The sequence below is a fragment of the Bubalus kerabau genome, chromosome 1 (assembly GCF_029407905.1).
Source record: "Bubalus kerabau isolate K-KA32 ecotype Philippines breed swamp buffalo chromosome 1, PCC_UOA_SB_1v2, whole genome shotgun sequence".
NCBI classification, from domain to species: Eukaryota; Metazoa; Chordata; class Mammalia; order Artiodactyla; family Bovidae; genus Bubalus; species Bubalus kerabau.
In genome coordinates this window covers 239,471,499-239,490,313 of record NC_073624.1, presented here as the reverse complement: position 1 = coordinate 239,490,313, position 18,815 = coordinate 239,471,499, and the positions used below count along the sequence as shown (strand labels likewise).

Genomic DNA, 18,815 nt, shown 5'->3' with positions numbered 1-18,815 from the left:
AATCTAGAAAGATGGTACTGATGAACCTATTTCCACAACAGCAGTGGAGATGTAGACATGGAGAACAGACTTATGGACACAAGCGGAGAGGAGAAAGGAAAGGGTGGGATGTATGGAAAGAGTAACAGGGAAATGTACATTACCATATGCAAAATAGATAGCTAGTGGGAATTTGCAGTGTAACTCAGGGAACTCAAACCAGGACTCTGTTAACACCTAGAGGGGTGGGATGGGGCTGGAGGTGGGAGGCAGAGGGAGGGGACATACGTGTACCTATGACTGATTCGTGTTGATGTTTGGCAGAAACCAATGCAATATTTAAAGCAATTATCCTTCAATTAAAAATAAATAGATTTTAAAAAAAACATGTGTTTTAATAGTCTTTACAGTATAAGAGTAATGGTCAACACCAGGTAAATATTATTCATTTATATGCATATTATACACACACACATATATAGCTTCAGGAAAACTAAAGGGCTTGTGGTAGGCTTAGTAATGTTTCCCCCAAAGTTATCTACTCCCTAATCTCTGGAACCTGTGTTACTTTATCTAGCAAATGACATTTAGATGTGATTAAGGATCATGAGTGAGGGGATTACCTGGATTATCTAGGTTGGCCCAAGGTAATCACAAGAGTCTATGAGAAGAATGCAGAGGGAGATCTGACTACAAGAGAGGAGAAAGCAATGTGACCAGAAGAGCAGAGACTGGGATGATGCAGCCAGGAGTCCAGGAATACCAGTAGCCTCTCAAAGTAGAAGAGGCAAGGGACAGACTCAACCCTGGAGACCCCAGACAACTGGTACAGTTGACACCTTGCTTTACCCTTATTAACTCACTCTCTCTCTCTCTCTCTTTTTTTTTTTTTTCACTTCTTCCCTTTAGAACTATAAACAAATAAACTTGTGTTGTTTTTAAGCCTCCAAGTTTATGGTAATTTGTTATAGCTGCAATAGGAAACTAATACGGGTTTTAAGATCACAGTGCTTGTATCACTTCTTGCCCTTCAATCCCCTAGTGTCAAATTCTAACTCCTTCCACCTCTTCTATCACACCAGGCACTTGACACAGAGCAAGCCAAAATTCAAAGGCCCAGAATTATAGCAACCGGGCATAGATGGGTCTGTCAGGGAGGCACAGTGGATTCCTCCCAAGACATCCTCAGTCAAGGTCCCTTTGGGCATAACCAGGACTTTCCAGGTAAGAATTGGTAAAACATTCTTTCTACTAAAATCCAGCTTTCAAGCAGCAAAAGAAACCACCAAAAGAGCTGCCAGAATACTTTGAGAGTCATTCCTAGATGGGCCTGGAAGCCTCCTGGGCAGGAAAGCCACATATTTTTAGTGAGTTATGTCTATGGCATACAACTCAAACCCCAGAGTAAATTTTCCAACTGTGGCTTGAGCTATCTGGTTTGGCCACCTATGAAGATTCAATTTTCTGGTGGATTGTTGAGTCTCCCAGCCACTTAGTGGTAATTGGAATATTTTATTCATTCATTCACTCACTCATTCAGTACTTACTGAGCTGTTACTCTGTGCCAGGTAAACAGGAAGTAGAGGGGAACTGGAAAAACTGAGTTCCTGCTCTCAGAAACTGCTTGTAGTATGCTGAGAGTTTTCTAGAGATTTGTGGCTGAAGGGGTGAAAAAAGAAGGATCATCAATTTAGGAGGCATTGCTCCTCCAAAGTACACATTTCTCACTTATATTGGATAATAGTACAAGGTCAGTGTATTGATGGTAATAGCTCAGTCTTGTGCTCTGTTTGGTGGTTTAGTCGCTAAGTTGTGTCTAACTCTTGCGACCCCATGGACTGTAGCCCATTAGGTTCCTCTGTCCATGGGATTTTCCAGGCAAGAATACGGGAGTGGGTTGCCATTTCCTTCTCCAGGGGATCTTCCTGACCCAGGGTTTGAACCTGGGTCTCTTGTACCGCAGGCACACTCTTTACCGACTGAGCTACCAGGGGAGCCCAACTAGTAATTATAAAAGATTAAATGCTCAATCATATATAATGAAGATGGAGGGAGGGAAGGAGAGAGGGAGGGCAGGAAGAATAAAGGGAAGATGTGGGGGATAAACTTTTCATTGGGCCACCACCACCAACACTCCTGTCACACTGATCTTCTATTTTCACACTGTTCTCCTACCAATCTGTGATCTCCTTGAGACTGTGGGTCACATTTTATTCAATTCTGTAACCACCACAGCCAGCACAAAACAACAATTAATAAAAATAATTTTGGATCAATGAACAATTCATAGAACACTTTGAGACAATTTCAAAACTGAGCAGCCACTCAATCTGCTTGGCCTTCTTAGGCCCTCTTAGTCCAGGTCAGCACCTCCACCTCCCACTTTACCAAGTACTGCATCACCCTGGGATTAGATAATAAGTGAATATTTGTTCTTCAGATCAGCAGATAAGTGTATCCTGTGGTCAAAGCAGGTAGGGTGTAAAATTTAAATAACAATGACTGAGGGTAAGCGTACCCCAGGTTAATGCGGCATCACTTGGCCATTTTAAATTGCCAGCATAAATATTTATGGAGGAGAGGATCTGATTAAAAAACAAAAACCACAAAACTAGAAGGTAGTGACAAAATCTGTTTCTTGCTAGTTTCAGAAGAGAGACAAGCAGTCCCAGATCTCTGAGTCCCTGCATCATTTAAAGGAATTAATCATTTCACACCAGACGGAGACCAACAGTGAAGTTCGTTGAGGGAAGTTTGGAAACCTGAGGAAAACAAGGTTTTCCAGCTGCCACTGTGCTTCCGAGCTTCTCAGAGGAGCGCTCGGCTCCAATGATCTGTTTCTCATCTACTAGTGTGTGATTTTTCAGGCTCTTCACTGTGAACTGGGGACTGACTGGGAGGTGCGACTTTTCCGTGTTTCTCCTCTCAAGAGAAATTGGAAATATGTCCTGTCTCTAAGCTGCCTGAAACATTTTCTAGACAGAAGATTAACTGTGTCGCTGCTGCACTGGATGTTCCATGGATGAGCAGCACACTCCTCTTGCCTGCCTGAGCTCTTCCATTATCCATCAGTGCAGGATTCCGGTGAGGCCGAGGCTAAGGGATGGGACTGGCAGGCTGGCATCTGCCTGAGTTGGCTCCCCAAAGCTCTATTCCTGACCAGTACCCTCCCAGAGCCAAGGAGTCAGGGCCAGGCCCTGAAGCAACCCAAGTAATGTAAATAGGTGTTTGGCCTTCAGGTAGTGTGGGAATCATTTCTGCAGGTTTGCATTTTCCATCATTAAAAACTTCATAAGAATATCAGCCAACATGTAAAACAAAGCCACAACTGTTTCTCTAGCCCAAAGACAAGAATGGTCACCTGCATATGCCTGAAAGAGAAGCCAGGATTGCCCTGAGCAAGCTCGGAGAAGGATAATATTTTCTTTCCAGTCACCACACTGGCTCCAACAGCTTCCCTTCATCCCCATGGCTTTCAACCTCCATCAGAGTCAAAGCCAGTCATGATAGTCAACTTCAGCTGATCCTTCTACTTTGAACACACTTCCTCTGGTACCCATAGATTCAGTCCCTCACTCTTCAGGTCTCTGCTCAAATCCCCCTTTATCTGCAGCATCTCTGGTTATCCTGACACAGCAGCCCTCTCATTTTCTGGTTCTCTTATCCAGCTTCCTTTTCTTTCATAACAGTTAGCATCACCTGACGTATATTTATTTATTTACTGTCTGTTTTCTCCTCCTGGAATATAATCTCCTGGAATGTAGGGACTTAGGTTTCTTGAGGTCACTCTTGAATGTATTCTAGCAGGCAGAATAGTCCTTGATGTAGAGCTGATGTTCAATATATTTTGTTGAATGAATGAACATGTGGCCCTGCCAGACCAAGTTTCTCCCTTTTATCAGGAACTTGTGTTGACTGTCAGGATGTCCTACACATACTAATATCAAAAAGATGGAAATGCTATTATACAGAGTGAAATCAGAAAAATATTGTATACTAACACACATATATGGAATCTAGAAAAATGATACTGACGATCCTATCTGCAGGGCAGGAATAGAGACACAGACATAGAGGATGAACTTGTGAACACAGTGAGGAAAGGAGAGGGTGGGACAAATGGAAAGAGTAGTGCTCACATATACACACTTCCATGTGTAAAACAGAGTTAGCAGAAAGCTGCTATATAACACAGGGAGCTCAGCCTGGTGCTCTGTGATGACCTAGAGGGGTAGGGTGGGAAGGAGACTCAGGAGGGAGGGGATATATGTACACTTATAGCTGATTCATGTTGTTATATGGCAGAAACCAACACAACATTATAAAGCAATTATCCTCCAAATAAAAATAAAACTAAAAAATAAAAAAGATGGAAATTGGCCTGAAATGCACTTAGTTTCTTAATAACCCATTTTAAACCTAGCACCCACAAACTTAACTCTTGTTAATTTTTCACACAATCATTCCTTGACATTTAAGGGTTGGCTGGAATATGCCAGAGTAGGCTTGGTGCCAGTGTGGGAACAACGATAACCAGAACAGACACTCTCCCTGCCTTCAGGGGGCTGAGAGCCTGACAGGACAGACAGAAACTGAAACAAGCAGTAGCAAGTGGCCCTCCTGAGAGTTACATGGGGAAATACAGGGAGCTGTGGGAACACAGTGCCTGAGGCCTAACCTTCTCTGACGCCTGTTCTCTTTTAAGAAATTATAAAATAACCATCTTTCTAAGAACTAACAAGCAATCAAGCAATTTTCTGGGAATACAGCACATGTAGAGTAGTAGTAGTGTTAGTCGCTCAGTTGTGTCCGACTCCTTGCGATCCTTTGGACTGTAGCCCACCAGGCTCCTCTGTCCATGGGATTTTCCAGGCAAGAATACTGGAGTGGGTTGCCAATCCCTTCTCCAGGGCATCTTCCCAACCCAGGTCTCCTGCATTGTAGGCAGATTCTTTACAGTCTTGAGCCGCCAGGGAAACCAGGATACATAATGCCTGATTCAAATAAAACCATAACGCTTTATGATAACCCTTGAGAAGTGTGTCGGGATTTAACAGCAGGTCAGTCTGAGGAAAGAAAGATGAAAATGTTATTTCTTGCACTACTATCATGTACTAAACCTGAACTTGAGCACATGCTTATCTCCCTTTCTCTCTTCTCCTCTTTCTCTTAACCTCATTCTCCATGTGTGTCCACACTTATGTGTACATTTATAGGCTCGTTTGTTCAAAGCTACAGAGCTGGTGAGTGGCTACCCTGAGAGTCAAAGCTGGTCATTAATGGCTCTCCAGAGCAGGTCTTTCTAAAGTCCTCCAATGCCTTTCCCCAGTCAAGCTGGGACCGGGAGAAGGTCACAAGAGTGTTCATGTAGGAATAACCATTGTCTCTGGTCCTGGCTGGGAAGTAGGGCTGAATATCAGACTATCCAAGACACTTTGTGGTGTTTCTTCTGGTGACTAGGGGAGGAGAATGAGAAATCACAATTGACTCTTGGAGACTCCATCACTGGCTTTCTGGGTGACCTGGGCAAATCATTTAATGTCACACACTTCCCTTTCTTCACTGCTAAGATGAGGCAAAAATAATACTCAGCAATCCCACACAGGGACAAAGATTCATATAAAAGTCAAGCTCCTAAAATAAAGCAACACAGGCACGAACACAGGATTTTTTATTACTACAGGCAGAAGTTCATGGAGGGAAATGAAAAAGGGGAGGGCCTTCAAATTTTCTGTGACAGGATTCAGCTCCCCTCTATCATCACTGCCAGGCAAAATCTTGTACTTTATCCACTTCCCCCCTAAAGTGAATAATCAGAGGGCTCCACCTGCAATGCCTCTTTCATTCCATCTTTGCATTTGCCATGTAAAGAGTTCACCATGGGAAAATGGAAACTAATATAGATAACAGTAATTATAGACAATAATAATAAACCCTATATTTTATAAAGCTTTATGCAGGTTACAAGCACTGTCATAAACCTTGCTGTTTTGAACCTCATGATACTACTCAGTAATGGATAATTGGCATCCCCATTTTACAGATAAAACCCGAGGTTCAGAGAACTAGTGGCAGAGATAAGACTCAAAACCAGCTATTCTGACTCTTCATTCAGTGAACTTTTTATATAATGGACAAGTCAATGATGACAAGCCACCATCACTTGTTAAACATATTAGCCCCCAAATAGTCCAAGTTGTGAAATGGTCACTTTGAGAATAAAATCTTTCCTTCACAGTGCTATTACTCAGTTGGTTTTTCACTTCCAAAGATTACATGAATTCTTTTATTTTCATAAAACTTCAAAATGCAAATGCCAGCACACTCACTTGAGCTTCCCTCCTTGTCAGTTGGGCCTGGAATTGAAAGTCATGTTCTCAGTCTGTTTTCCAGAAATGAAGTTAACAGAATCTGACTGTCAGAGCCTTGGCTCTCTTTTCATTACTTTTGGATGAAAGAAAAACATTTGAATGGGGGTAATGGAAGGGGCTGGCATAAGCTTGGGAACTGAAATTCAGGAAACAACAGACTAGCCATTTATAGATACCTGCAGTCAGTGATGGCGCCCACTCCAGCACTCTTGCCTGGAAAATCCCATGGACGGAGGAGCCTGGTAGGCTGCAGTCCATGAGGTAGCTAAGAGTCGGACACGACTGAGCAACTGCACTCTGACTTTTCCCTTTCATACATTGGAGAAGGAAATGGCAACCCACTCCACTATTCTTGCCTGGAGAACCCCAGGGATGGGGGAGCCTGGTGGGCTGCTGTCTATGGGGTCACACAGAGTCGGATATGACTGAAGCGACTTAGCAGCAGCAGCAGCAGCAGTCAGTGCATTCAAAAACCACACTGAGGATCTCTATGGATTATAGATCCAGAAATTAACCCCTGAACCCACGTTCTGCATGGGTACTCCACTGGCGTCCCTTCTAAACAGATCATCCCATATTATTAGAATAACATATGTGCAGTTGCAACAATTTTGGGGTTTTTTTTTTTCATTTTTGATCTCATATGCCTTTTTTTTTTTAAACTTTACAATATTGTATTAGTTTTGCCAAATATCGAAATGAATCTGCCACAGGTATACCTGTGTTCCCCATCCTGAACCCTCCTCCCTCCCCATACCCTCCCTCTGGGTCATCCCAGTGCACCAGCCCCAAGCATCCAGAATTGTGCATCAAACCTGGACTGGCAACTCGTTTCATACATGATATTTTACATGTTTCAGTGCCATTCTGTATTCACATGGCACATTTACTTTCATCTGTAAGGAAGGATTTTTATCTGTAAGGAAGCAATCAGAAGTAACTCTACTCTGTTTAGCCTTAAAAAGTATCATCTTTGCAGGCATATGATTTCTTTTTTTTTTTTTTTTTTAGAACCCCAAGCACATCAGCTCTCCACAAGCCATCACTCTGCTACTCAGAGCTCCCAAAGCCAATACTTTATATGTGCAATGACTAATGATAATCTATGATGACCTGAGACTCCCCCAAATTGTCTACTCTGGAATTATCAAAGAAGAATCCAACTACTGTCATTCCTGTAGAAAGATGTATTGTGTCCCATCCTTTGCACTGTCCACCCACTGGTAATGAGCAAGTTCACCTTCTACTTATTCCTTGGAGGCTAGCTTCCTGGGTGTGCAACTTGTGTAAGTAACACTGGGCCCCACACTAGAAGGCCCCTGCCTTTTGTTTAATACTCTGTTGTGACTGTCTTGAAATCATTAACAAGTTTTGAACAAAGGGCTCTGTGTTTTCGTTTGCACTGGGCCCTGAATATCATGAAGCTGGTCCTGATCCCAAGAATGTAAGCTCCAAAGTAAGCTAACATTCTTGTCTGTGTTGTTCATAGATAGCGTCTAGAATGGTGCTTGGCACAGTTCTGAATAAACATTTGTTGAATGAATGAATGAGTGAATGAATGAACACCAAGATATTCAATTAATGAGCATCTCCCAGGCCAAGCCAGGGAATGGAAATACTCTTTAATACTTTTGTACCCTGAGTTCTGAGTCCAAACATTCCAAAATTAGGTTATAGGCCTAAATAATTGTTTAAGGAAGGAGAGCTGGCAGGAAAGGGACAAAGAGGAGGCCCAAAGAGAGATACAGCCAAGCCTACTGAGAGATACTGCCCAAAGACACAAAGAAGAGGCCTGGTGTGCTCCTGGGCCAGGGAGCAGGGGAGCAGGCAAGCCCCACCTCCCAAGTCACTAGGGGGAATTTTCCTTAATGTAAACCAGACCGCAGGCAGAGTTGTTTGACTTGCAACCTCAGGCCTACTCCAAGTCTCTAGGGTCTTGTAGGAGGACAGCAGACCATTTGAGACCCAGATACACCCCAGGCCTGTCAATGGATTTCCTCAGCTGCTAATCCTAGTCTTTGAGCTCCAACAGTTTTGGGGTTATGGATGCAGAAGCCACCCTCATGAATTGTGCAGGCCCTATTAGTGAAGATCAAGAGAAAGGAGAAATGCTAGGACCTGAGTAAGCCCATTTCACCCAGAGCTGCCAGAGAATGGGTAGGTGATTGTTAGTACTGTCCACACAGAGAACACAGGACTATACTTGTTCAGTCAAGAGTTTAATGTGGGTGATGCCATTTTTCATAGACTTAATTGATTAAATTCAGTCTTTGTGGGTTCAATTGTCATGTCAATACAATTTCATTAATTTTCTGACAACATCAAAGTAACAGGTCTTTCTCTACGAAGCCTTTCATGATTAATCCTAGAGGAAGGGGAATGCTAAGAAACAATCCATTTAGACAATGGGTTGTTCTCTTGAGCCTCTATTTATTACCCTCATTATTTACTTAAAAAATAAGTTATGGGCAGAAAATCAAGTTATCTGATGTCTTTGGGGAAAGTGAAAAACTTGGGTCATAAGGAAAGACAAATAAGAAAAATGTAGCCAGCAAATAGTAGTTCTCTGGATCACTTGGAGAAAAAGCACAAATGAGAAAGAGGAGGAAAAAATTCTGTACAATGTCCAAATTTCAGGCCCTGCCAAAGTTTGCAAAATATCATTTCATTTAGAAATGCTATGATTTAATGGCAAAGGAGGACGTTTTGTTGGAACGCCTAGTGTAACAAACACTTTTCTCTCCACTTAATAGCACTCCCCTGGCTTCATCTTGTGGAGAAAATAATAATTTGGATGTTTTGAATTATAGCAGTAATACTAAAGGCACTCCAGGCCCACCCAAATTCCCAGTGTTGAACGTGGTGTCAGGGCTCAGTAAGAATTCAGTGAGATTACAGCAGGCGACTGTTGGCTTTAGGATATGGCTCTGGGTTCACTGCAGTAGGGAACGAGTCATTTCTAGGACTGCACCCCTGCTGGGAGTCCTTTTGCCAGGGCAAGGCCAAGACAGGGCTCTCTTAGCTGAGAAGTCCCAGGGCTTTGGACCATGAGCAAGACCCAGAGGGAAGAACGTGAGTCTGAGCATCTGGAGGCCTTGGATCTGCTCCTAGCTTTGCCACTAATGAGCCCAGTGACCTTGGGTAATGCTCCCTTCCTCTCTGGGCCCCCTTCCTTCATCAGTACAATCTTTGACTTTGAGAATTACAAAGACCCTTAGAGATCATTCTGGTTTATTGTCCCCAAACTGTGTTCATTCACATTCTTCCTGCCTGATTTGTGCCTTTTCCATGTACCCCTTTTATTGCCATTCACTTTCATATATCTAATTTTAAATGAAACCAGTGTCAGTTACAACATACAAAAGGTAACTGTCAACTGTAACTTAGTGTGTGCCAGGCTCTGTTCTGAATGCTTTACGTATAATATTTCATATTATTGTTACAACTCTGTGACTTAGTACCTATTACCACTTTGTTTCCCTCATTTTGAAGATGAGACAATTGAGGCAGAGAGAGAGAAACTTGAGACTTGTATTCTCCTTGTTAAAGGCTATGTGGGTGTGCCAACCAGCACGAATCTGAGACTTCTCCTTGACATGCTCAGAAGGATTAAAACAGAATTTCAAAAGGAATGAAATTCTCAGTATTCAGCCTTATCCGATGCTATGAGTTTGTGCCACACACTTAAAATCACCCTGTATGTCTTAAGCAATAGATTTCCCATAGTTCTGGTAATCACTCAGTCGTGTCTGACTCTTTGTGACCCCATGGACTGTAGCCTGCCAGGCTCTTCTCTGTCTATGGACTTCTCTAGGCAAGAATATTGGAGTGGGTAGCCATTCCCTTCTTCAGGGAATCTTCCTGACCATGGGATTGAACCCAGGTCTCCTGTATTGCAGGTGGATTCTTTACTGTCTGAGCCACCAGGGACATGGCTCAGCGACTGAACAACAACAATTGTGGTAGAGAAAGATCTAGTCACAGAATAATTTGAGAAGTGAAAGTCCATCCCACAGCCACACTTTAGTGGGACTCTGTGGTATTGGTCCCATTACTTCCTCCACTTGTACTGTCCCTTTCTTTCTTGTCTCCTGAATAATTCCTACTGGTACTTCAAAGAGCACCTCCCTGACCACCTCTCAAGGCCCCTGAGGTCAGGAGGTCAGCCCCTCCTTGGTGCCTCCATTGTATCCTATACACATCTCAGTTACAAGGGAGCGATTACCTTACTTTTGATAACTTCTACCTTTTGACCCAACTGGTTCTTTGACATAAGAGCAAAGCTTGCTCTAAGCAAGCCCATAAATCTATAACAATTCCAACCTTAACATGAAACGAGTTGAAAAATGATTCTGCAAGAATGCATTGCTGCTGCTGCTAAGTCGCTTCAGTCGTGTCCAACTCTGTGCGACCCCATAGACAGCAGTCCACTAGGCTCCCCCGTCCCTGGGATTCTCCAGGCAAGAACACTGGAGTGGGTTGCCATTTCCTTCTCCGATGCACGAAAGTGAAAAGTGAACCTGAGAATAAAACGCTGAACACAAATCTACATTCTGAAAGTGCTTTAGGGAAACCGTCTCATCAAGGGTTAGACTGGATGAGGCTTCTTGAAACAAAATCCAGTGAGCTTGGATAAGACCTGCTCTCTTTTCCTGGTTACCCGCCTTTGAATAAGCACAGGTGCTCTGTGCTGCCACAGTTAGGGTCATCGGTCTCAAAACCCCTAGGTTTCAACAGGTACTAATACCTCTGAAAGCACTTAAAGGTTCAGGGACAAACAGCTTGGCCCCACTGTTACTCTTCCTTGGCTACTGATTCTGCTTCCATCTCCTCCCCTCCTTCCTCCTCCTCATGAGCTCTTGCTCTCTCACTTCAACCAGAGTTCCCCGAATTCCCTTAGACCTTGGCCATCATTAACTATTGAAAGGCTATGTCCTTTGCAACTGGTTAACCCCAAACACAGTAGCATTCAGGGTGGGGTTTCCTAGGTGGCTCAGCGGTAAATAATTCATCTGCCAGTGCAGGAGATACAGGTTTGATCTCTGTGTGGGGAAGATCCCCTCGGAGAAGGAAATGGCAATGTACTACGGTATTTTTGCCTGGGAAATCCCATGGACAGAGGAACCTGGCAGGCAACAGTCCATGGGCTTTTAAAAGAGTCAGACATGACTACTTAACTTAACAACTAACCATCAACAATACTTAGGGTAAAAGGGTCAGGAAAGCAGAGCTCACAAGTTAAGTCACCATAGGTCCAGGATCATCTGTAATTTGTTTACACATCTTTCTTCCTGACTAGATTAGAAGCTCTTTGAAAGCAAGGACTCTTGTCATATTATTTTGTGTATTCCAAAGTGCCTCAAACATTATAAGCAAACAGATTGACTGAGTTATTGAATACATGAATTACACACTTAGTTCATGCAGGTCAAAATTTTACCAACAATGGAACCCATGACCAAGCTGAATACTGTAGAACAGAGTGGGAGTGGGAAGGGAGGAAGGGGAGAAAGAGAGAGGTTTAATGAGGTTTCCTCGATTCATTTTGGATTAGTCTAGACCTTAGAATACCCCTCTAATGGCAGAAAGCAAAGAGGAACTAGATAGTGAAAAAGGAATGTACAAAACCTGGCTTAAAACTTAACATTCAAAAAACGAAGATCATGGCATCCAGTCCCATCACTTCATGGCAAATTGACTAGGAAACAATGGAAACAGTGACAGATTTTATTTTCTTGGGCTCCAAAATCACTGCAGCTGGTGACTGCAGCCCTGAAATTAAAAGACACTCGCTCCTTGCAAGAAAAGCTATGACAAACCCAGACAGCATATTAAAAAGCAGAGACATCACTTTGCCAACAAAAGTCTATACAGTCAAAGCGATGGTTTTTCCAGTAGCCACATATGGATGTGAGAGTTTCACTATAAAGAAGGTTGAGCACAGAAAAATTGATGCTTTTGAACTGCGGTGTTGGAGAACACACTTGAGAGTCCCTTGGGCAGTAAGGAGATCAAATCAATGAACCCTAAAGGAAATCAACCCTGAATATTCATTAGAAGGACTGATGCTGAAGCTGAAACTCCAATACTTTGGCCACCTGATGAAAAGAGCAGACTCACTGGAAAAGACTCTGATGCTGGGAAAGATTGAGAGCAGGAGGAGAAGGGAGTGACAGAGGATGAGATGGTTGGATGGTATTATCAACACAATGAATGTGAGTTTGAGCAGACTCCAGGAGATAGTGAAGGAAAGGGAAGCCTGGCGTGCTGCAGTCCATGGGGTTGCAGAAAGTCAGACACGATTTAGCGACTAAACAACAGGCCCTTTAGAAAGTCTTTCTTTACGTTGAATTGAAATCTTTCTCCCTGTGATTTTCACTAGCCATTCCTATGAATGTCACTCAGTTGTGTCTGACTCTTTGCGAATTCCATGGACTGTATAGAACATGTATACTGCTGCTGCTAAGTCGCTTCAGTCGTGTCCGACTCTGTGCGACCCCATAGACGGCAGTCCACCAGGCTCCGCCGTCCCTGGGATTCTCCAGGCAAGAACACTGCAGTGGGTTGCCATTTCCTTCTCCAATGCATGAAAGTGAAAAGTCAAAGTAAAGTCACTCAGTCGTGTCCAACTGTTTGCGACCCCATGGACTGCAGCCTACCAGGCTCCTGCACCCATGGGATTTTCCAGGCAAGAGTCCTGGAGTGGGTTGCCATTGTCTTCTCCTTAGAACATGTATAGGACGTGTATATTCTCCAGGTCAGAATACTGGAGTGGGTAGGCTTTCCATTCTCCAGGGGAGCTTCCCAATCCAAACACAGGTCTCCCACATTGCAGGCGGATTCTTTACCAGCTGAGCCACAAGGGAAGCCCAGCAATACTGGAGTAGCCATTTCTAGTCCCATCCATAAAGTACATAGCACAAGTTGAGATCTCTTCAACAGAAGAGCTTCCATATGTTAGGAGACAGTGCTCATTTGTAGCCCTTGTATCACTCATGCCTTCAAATCTTAGAATTCTCAGATTTCTTGCCATCCTCACAGAAGTCAGGCTAATCCAGGTTCTGGACATAGACTACCCGCTTTCCAATCCAGGCTCCACAGCTTACTTTTGGTATGCTTTCTGAGTCTCAGTGTCCTCCTCTGTAGGATGGAAATGACTATTGTAATGGTACCTGATGTGTTTATTGAGGGAACTAAACCAGGTAACACACACAACATGCATAAAGTAGTGATAAGCATTTAACAAGCACCCCAAAATGCTAGCTATTAATATTCCATGGCAGCAGACCAGAAGAACCAGCCCCAGGAGAGCCCACAGCTCCCTCAGAATACAATCATTTCTGTTAATAAAGCCTCATAGGGTTCAGTTCAGAGCTGCCACATCTCTTGATAGCTCATCTTGGACTTGTGGTCAATCAAAATCCCAAGATCATTTTCTTTTTTTACTTAAACTGCTGTCAAACCTGCTCTCCCGCATCTTACACTTTAAAAACCATTTTTTTTTTTCTGAAACTAAAAGCAGGACCATATATTTACCCTTATTATATTTTCTGCAAATCAGTTTGGCTTATTATTCTAACATGTCAAGATAAGTGTAAGTCTTGGTTGTGTCATCTGACCTATTAGTCACCCTTCCCAGCACTGTGTCATCTCCGGATGTCATAATTATCTATTTTTCTCTTCACCAAGTTCACGGTTAAAATTCTGAACAATCTTAAGGTGAAGGACAGAGCCCTGTGGTACTGTTGACATCCTTGGGGCAGCAGACCAACATTCTCAATTTATGGATGAGAAAAGTAGGATTCAGAAGCTCATCATCATACAATATCACCTATTGACTGTTTTCCGAAGTGTGTACCTTCCAACAACAATTCCCTGAGAGATTTTCCGTAACAATGGGTTTCCACGGCCAAATAAGTGTAAAATCATGCACACTTTCCTCTTGGAGATTTGTAGTGTTCAATAGCACACTACAGATTTTATGAAATGCAACAGGCAGGAATCCCATTAAGCTTGTTTAGCCCAGAATTTCCCAAATGAATTTGACCACAAAAGCCTATTTTCATGTAATAACTCTGAACATCCCAAAGAACCAGTGCCCCAGGGTCAGGTATGAGAAGATGTACACAGAACACAGGATCAGTGTCTCTCACCTGTCAGGAGTGTTATGCCCTGAGATCCCTGAGTTCAGAATTTTGTGAATTCCAAACGAAAAATAAGAGGGGAAAGGGCTTTGGAAAAGAAGAGATTACAAAACGGGAATGTAGGAAGACAAAGACGGCAGGAATCAAGATCAGGGAAGCCCTCCAGGCTAGCAGGAATATTTATTTTATTCACTACTTATTTTCAGCACTTTGAATAGTGTGTAGCTAATAGTTGGTGCTCAAGCAATATGATATTATCATTCAGTTCAAGCCTGGGGAACTAAATGAATTACGGCCTCCTAAACGGCATGAATGACCATGCCTCCAAAGCTTCAGTAAAAAGAGGAGTCCAGAGCCAAATGTTCCTAGAAGACCCCTACTCCCTGCCTCCTGCTCTTACCTCTCACAGCCTTCGATCACACTCTGCCTCGAGACCATCAATACTAGTTTCATTATGCTTTTATCATGTCAGTCATCCCAAGTAACCGGGGACTCCCAGGGGGCTCAATCACCAGGTTTTCAAAAAGGCTCCCCTGATTTAAAGTTGCAGTTTCTCCATCTGGCACCCTCTCCCTTCCCCTGCTTTATTTTCCTTCCATAGCATTTACCACTATCTAACATAACATATATTTTGTGTTTGTTTATTGTCTGTATCCCTCTACTAGAGAATAAGCTCCATGCTGGCAGGAGGATTTATTTTATTTACTGCTTTATTTTCAGCACTTCGAATAGCGTGTAGCTGATAGCTGGTGCTCAAGCAATATGAAAGAATCATTTGGTTCAAGCCAGGAGGCCTAAATGAATTATAGCCTCTCAAAGGGCATGGATCACATCTTGAGTTTGCTTTGACTTATATATGATGTGATACCATCTGCTGAGTGGGTCTTTATTATACTAGAAATGAATATTATTACTCAGATAGATATCAGTATACAAGGAGAGGCTATTAGACTCAGAAACCACATTCCCCCTCCTCTGGTGACCTCATCCTCCAGGCCCTGCATAGGCATGACTCATAAATCCACAATAACACCCTGACCCTCCTCCATGCCACAGTTCACCTTTCCTGTGGCTTGCTGGACATTTCTACCATGCTAAGCTGCTCAAACTCTGTAGGCCCAGAGCCAGAAATAGTATCTCCTTCCTGCAAAAAATGAGTAAAGAAATAAAAACAAAAACTAACCTTTGCCAACTCTATTACCTTGGCATCAACTTATGTCGGTGGCACAAGAATAATAATAATTATGAAAATTAATAAAATCCATGATTTTTTTTCCTGACTTTTCCTTCTTCCTTACATCTCTGTATCGGAAATGTTCCTGCCAGCTCTTCCTTCTGTCCCATTCCCATCCTAGTACTGGGTTCTTATTATTTTTGGCCTAGCGCTTGAATATTCCCTTCCCAAACTCTCTGACCTCTCATTTCCTGTCTTTAATGCCTGTTAGTAGGTTATGAAACCATATAGTATATCAAGACCAGCATTTTAAGAATAGAATAGGAAAAGATCGACTGTACTGCACATAACATAAAAATTGCAAAAGTTTTGTTAAATGTATATTTGTATGCCCTGAACCATTATGTAAATAAATTTCTTACAATAGTTTGAAAGTCATTGCTCTACTCTAATGTATTCCAAAGCGATTTAATTATGTCTCCCTCTATCTAAACTTTTCAGTGACTGCATAGTACCCTCCAAATTCAGTCCAAATCTACCCACCATTCGATGGTGGTTCAAACTCAGGCTCTCATCTCCCTTGGTAACTTATTTTCCAGAACTCCTACATTTAGACCCCGAATACTCATCATGGTAGACCACTCATTATTTCTCAAACACACCCTGAGGTTTCTACTGCCTCTCAAACAGCATTTTTATGTGTTGTTCTTTCCTCTAGAGCAGTGATTCTCAACCAGGAGAAGGGAGGCAATTTTTCTCCCTGGGGATATCCGGCAATGACTGAAGATATGTTTGGTTTTCACGACTGGAGAGGAATGGAAGTGTTATTGACATCTAGTGGGTAGAGCCCTGAGATGCTGCTCAACATCCTACCACACAGAAAAGAGGCCTCATAACAAAGAATGACCCTTCTCAGATGTCAGCGGTGCTGAGGTTGAGAAAGCCTGGTCTAGAAGAGCAGATTGCAAATGGCCACTTAAAGGGCTTGGAGAACTCAAGTTTCTCAGTGAGGCTGAGCTACTGGTGGGGGACCGCAACTAAAGTGGCCTCTAATTTCACCAGGGCTTATTGTCACCTAACTAAGGGTTTCAAGGCTTAGATCAAATGCCATTTACTTCATAGAAACTTTCCTGAAATCAGCTCGCTATGAGACTTCTCCAACAGTTGGAATTTCTCTCAGTCTCTCTCTTCCGCTTACAACGATTCTCACTTGGGCTTTCTTTCCCTCATGCTTCACCCAACCCCACAGAGCAGGTGCTTCTCAGGCTGAGACTTAACACTCGCTTTCTCCCTCTGGCTTCTCCAGAGCACTTTGAGCAGTCTCTCTGCCTGAACAAATTCCATCATCCAAAGACAACCATGGCACGCATCTCCCCAGCTGGCTCTGGGCAAGTCTCTTTCTGCCTGTTCCCCCTTCACAGTGGGGATTATCAAAGTGTTAAGGAAAGCATTGGAGCATGAAAGGATATATAGCCTTTTTCAGGCACCTGGGTGGGAAACTGAGTAACCAAGGGACAAAATGAGTGAAGTGACAAAACAACAATAAAAAGAGTGTGCGTGGGGGGGGGCACCTATAAAGGAAGTGAGTGCACTGTGACCTAATTTTTTGTTCTTCCCTATTTTGCCCAGAATCAGCACTGTCTACCACCTTCACGCTGTGCGGTGAAAAAGGACACGAAGAACAAAAAAACATGTAAGCCCCAGCTGTTCTCTTAGCATACCTTAGAGACTTATGTGCACCAGGCATGAAATAACTGCATTCTGAATGTGGCCCCATAACTAGTCAATTTCTTGTATTGTTACAGCTCTACTGTATGTTATTTTCATTAGGAGCCCCCATGTCTGAATTTTTAAAAATGCAACTTGCTTTAATCATACCATTAAAACACATGATGTTTAAACATTCTCCTCTCTCCAAAAGAAGTATCCTTACCATAGTTATTTCAAATCCCTTCTTAGCCAGGAAAAGACTGGTCACACTCTAAATTAAGTGTCATGAGCAAGAATTTAATTTAAACCTAATAAGACAGTTATTATATGTTAAATACCATATGGTTATTAAAAACATATTTATTGAGGTTTAACAAGTATGTCAAGACAGTACTCCATAAACAGCAAGAATTGTTAACAGGATACAGTTACAGATTCTTACATCAGGCAATGTATCTTGTGAATAGATACACTTTATATTAGACCATTAAAAACAATAATAAAGAATCTCCAAGTGCCTCTATCTGGGAGGGCAAGTGGGACAGTGAATTTGTGTACTGCCTGCTCACCCCTGGAGACCTGGGATCAGTTCCTGTGTGAGATGGGCATGAAAAATGAGCTTGGGGGTCTTCCCCTCATCCTCATTTGTGCTCTGTGCAAAGCCAACTGTACCATTTGGCATGATTGATGAGGGCCATTTAGGGGAGCTTGCTGGGGTGGGGGAAGAGAAGAGCTTGGAGGAGTCACTTGGAATAAGTCAAAGGGAAAGGACTCCTGGAGGAATTGGTCCAGATTTCTGATGCTAACAAATTCTCATTATGTTTAAAAGCTTTAAAAGTGTGTGTGTGTCCATGTATACATTCATGCGGTCACACACCCAAACATCTTACCCTCGGTACAGAGAGTAGATAATCATGCAAGAGTATTTGAAAACATTGCTTGTCTATTTCACGTACCAAGTACGGTGTCCTCTAAACTGGCCGTGTTGCTGAAAAGAAAACTGGGCTGAAAGGAATGAGCCTTCTCACCTTACCGGCAGCTTCCCTCCTGCTGAAGCAGCAGAGATCCGCAAAGCCTGTGTTTACGCCCTGTGTGCCGACGCTATGGCAATGGCCCTGACACGATGGATGGCGTCTGTTCAGCAGGATGACTTCACAAGAGGGTCAGGCCAGGGGACTTCAGATGGGCCATGAGTAAGAACCAGCAAAAACTCATATCCTCAACAGTTAGCAAACATGTCAAAGGAAATTATTCATAAATATTTGAAGAGCTACGAGGTTTGGGTTTTGAGTGAGCAGCTGTTGGTCCCCAGGTTTTCCTGAGTGCATGATCCCTCTTTTTAGAGTCAATGTTCTGCCCTAACTGAGATTTCCAATGCCAAGCCCCAGACTTCCCTCAACTGCTTTGCATACAAAAGGTTCCTGGATGCGTCAGCGC

General features: G+C 43.0%; 2 long non-coding RNA genes across 21 annotated transcripts in view; one reads left to right on the top strand and one right to left on the bottom strand.

Moving 5' to 3' along the window:
* The window catches only part of LOC129636993 (uncharacterized), a 499,812-nt gene that overhangs the window by 280,400 nt on the left and 200,597 nt on the right, over positions 1-18,815 (bottom strand). Inside the window, exon 10 of one of the 20 annotated variants that reach the window (XR_008707282.1) lies at positions 1,527-1,638. The exons of the other annotated variants lie outside the window; for them this stretch is intronic. This is a non-coding gene — a long non-coding RNA (uncharacterized LOC129636993). The remainder of the gene's footprint in view (positions 1-1,526; positions 1,639-18,815) is intronic. 20 annotated transcript variants of the gene reach the window in all.
* On the top strand, positions 621-17,567 carry LOC129637058 (uncharacterized). The gene is made up of 4 exons (XR_008707329.1): positions 621-805; positions 1,062-1,203; positions 7,362-7,636; positions 17,298-17,567. It is a non-coding gene; the product is annotated as an uncharacterized LOC129637058 (long non-coding RNA).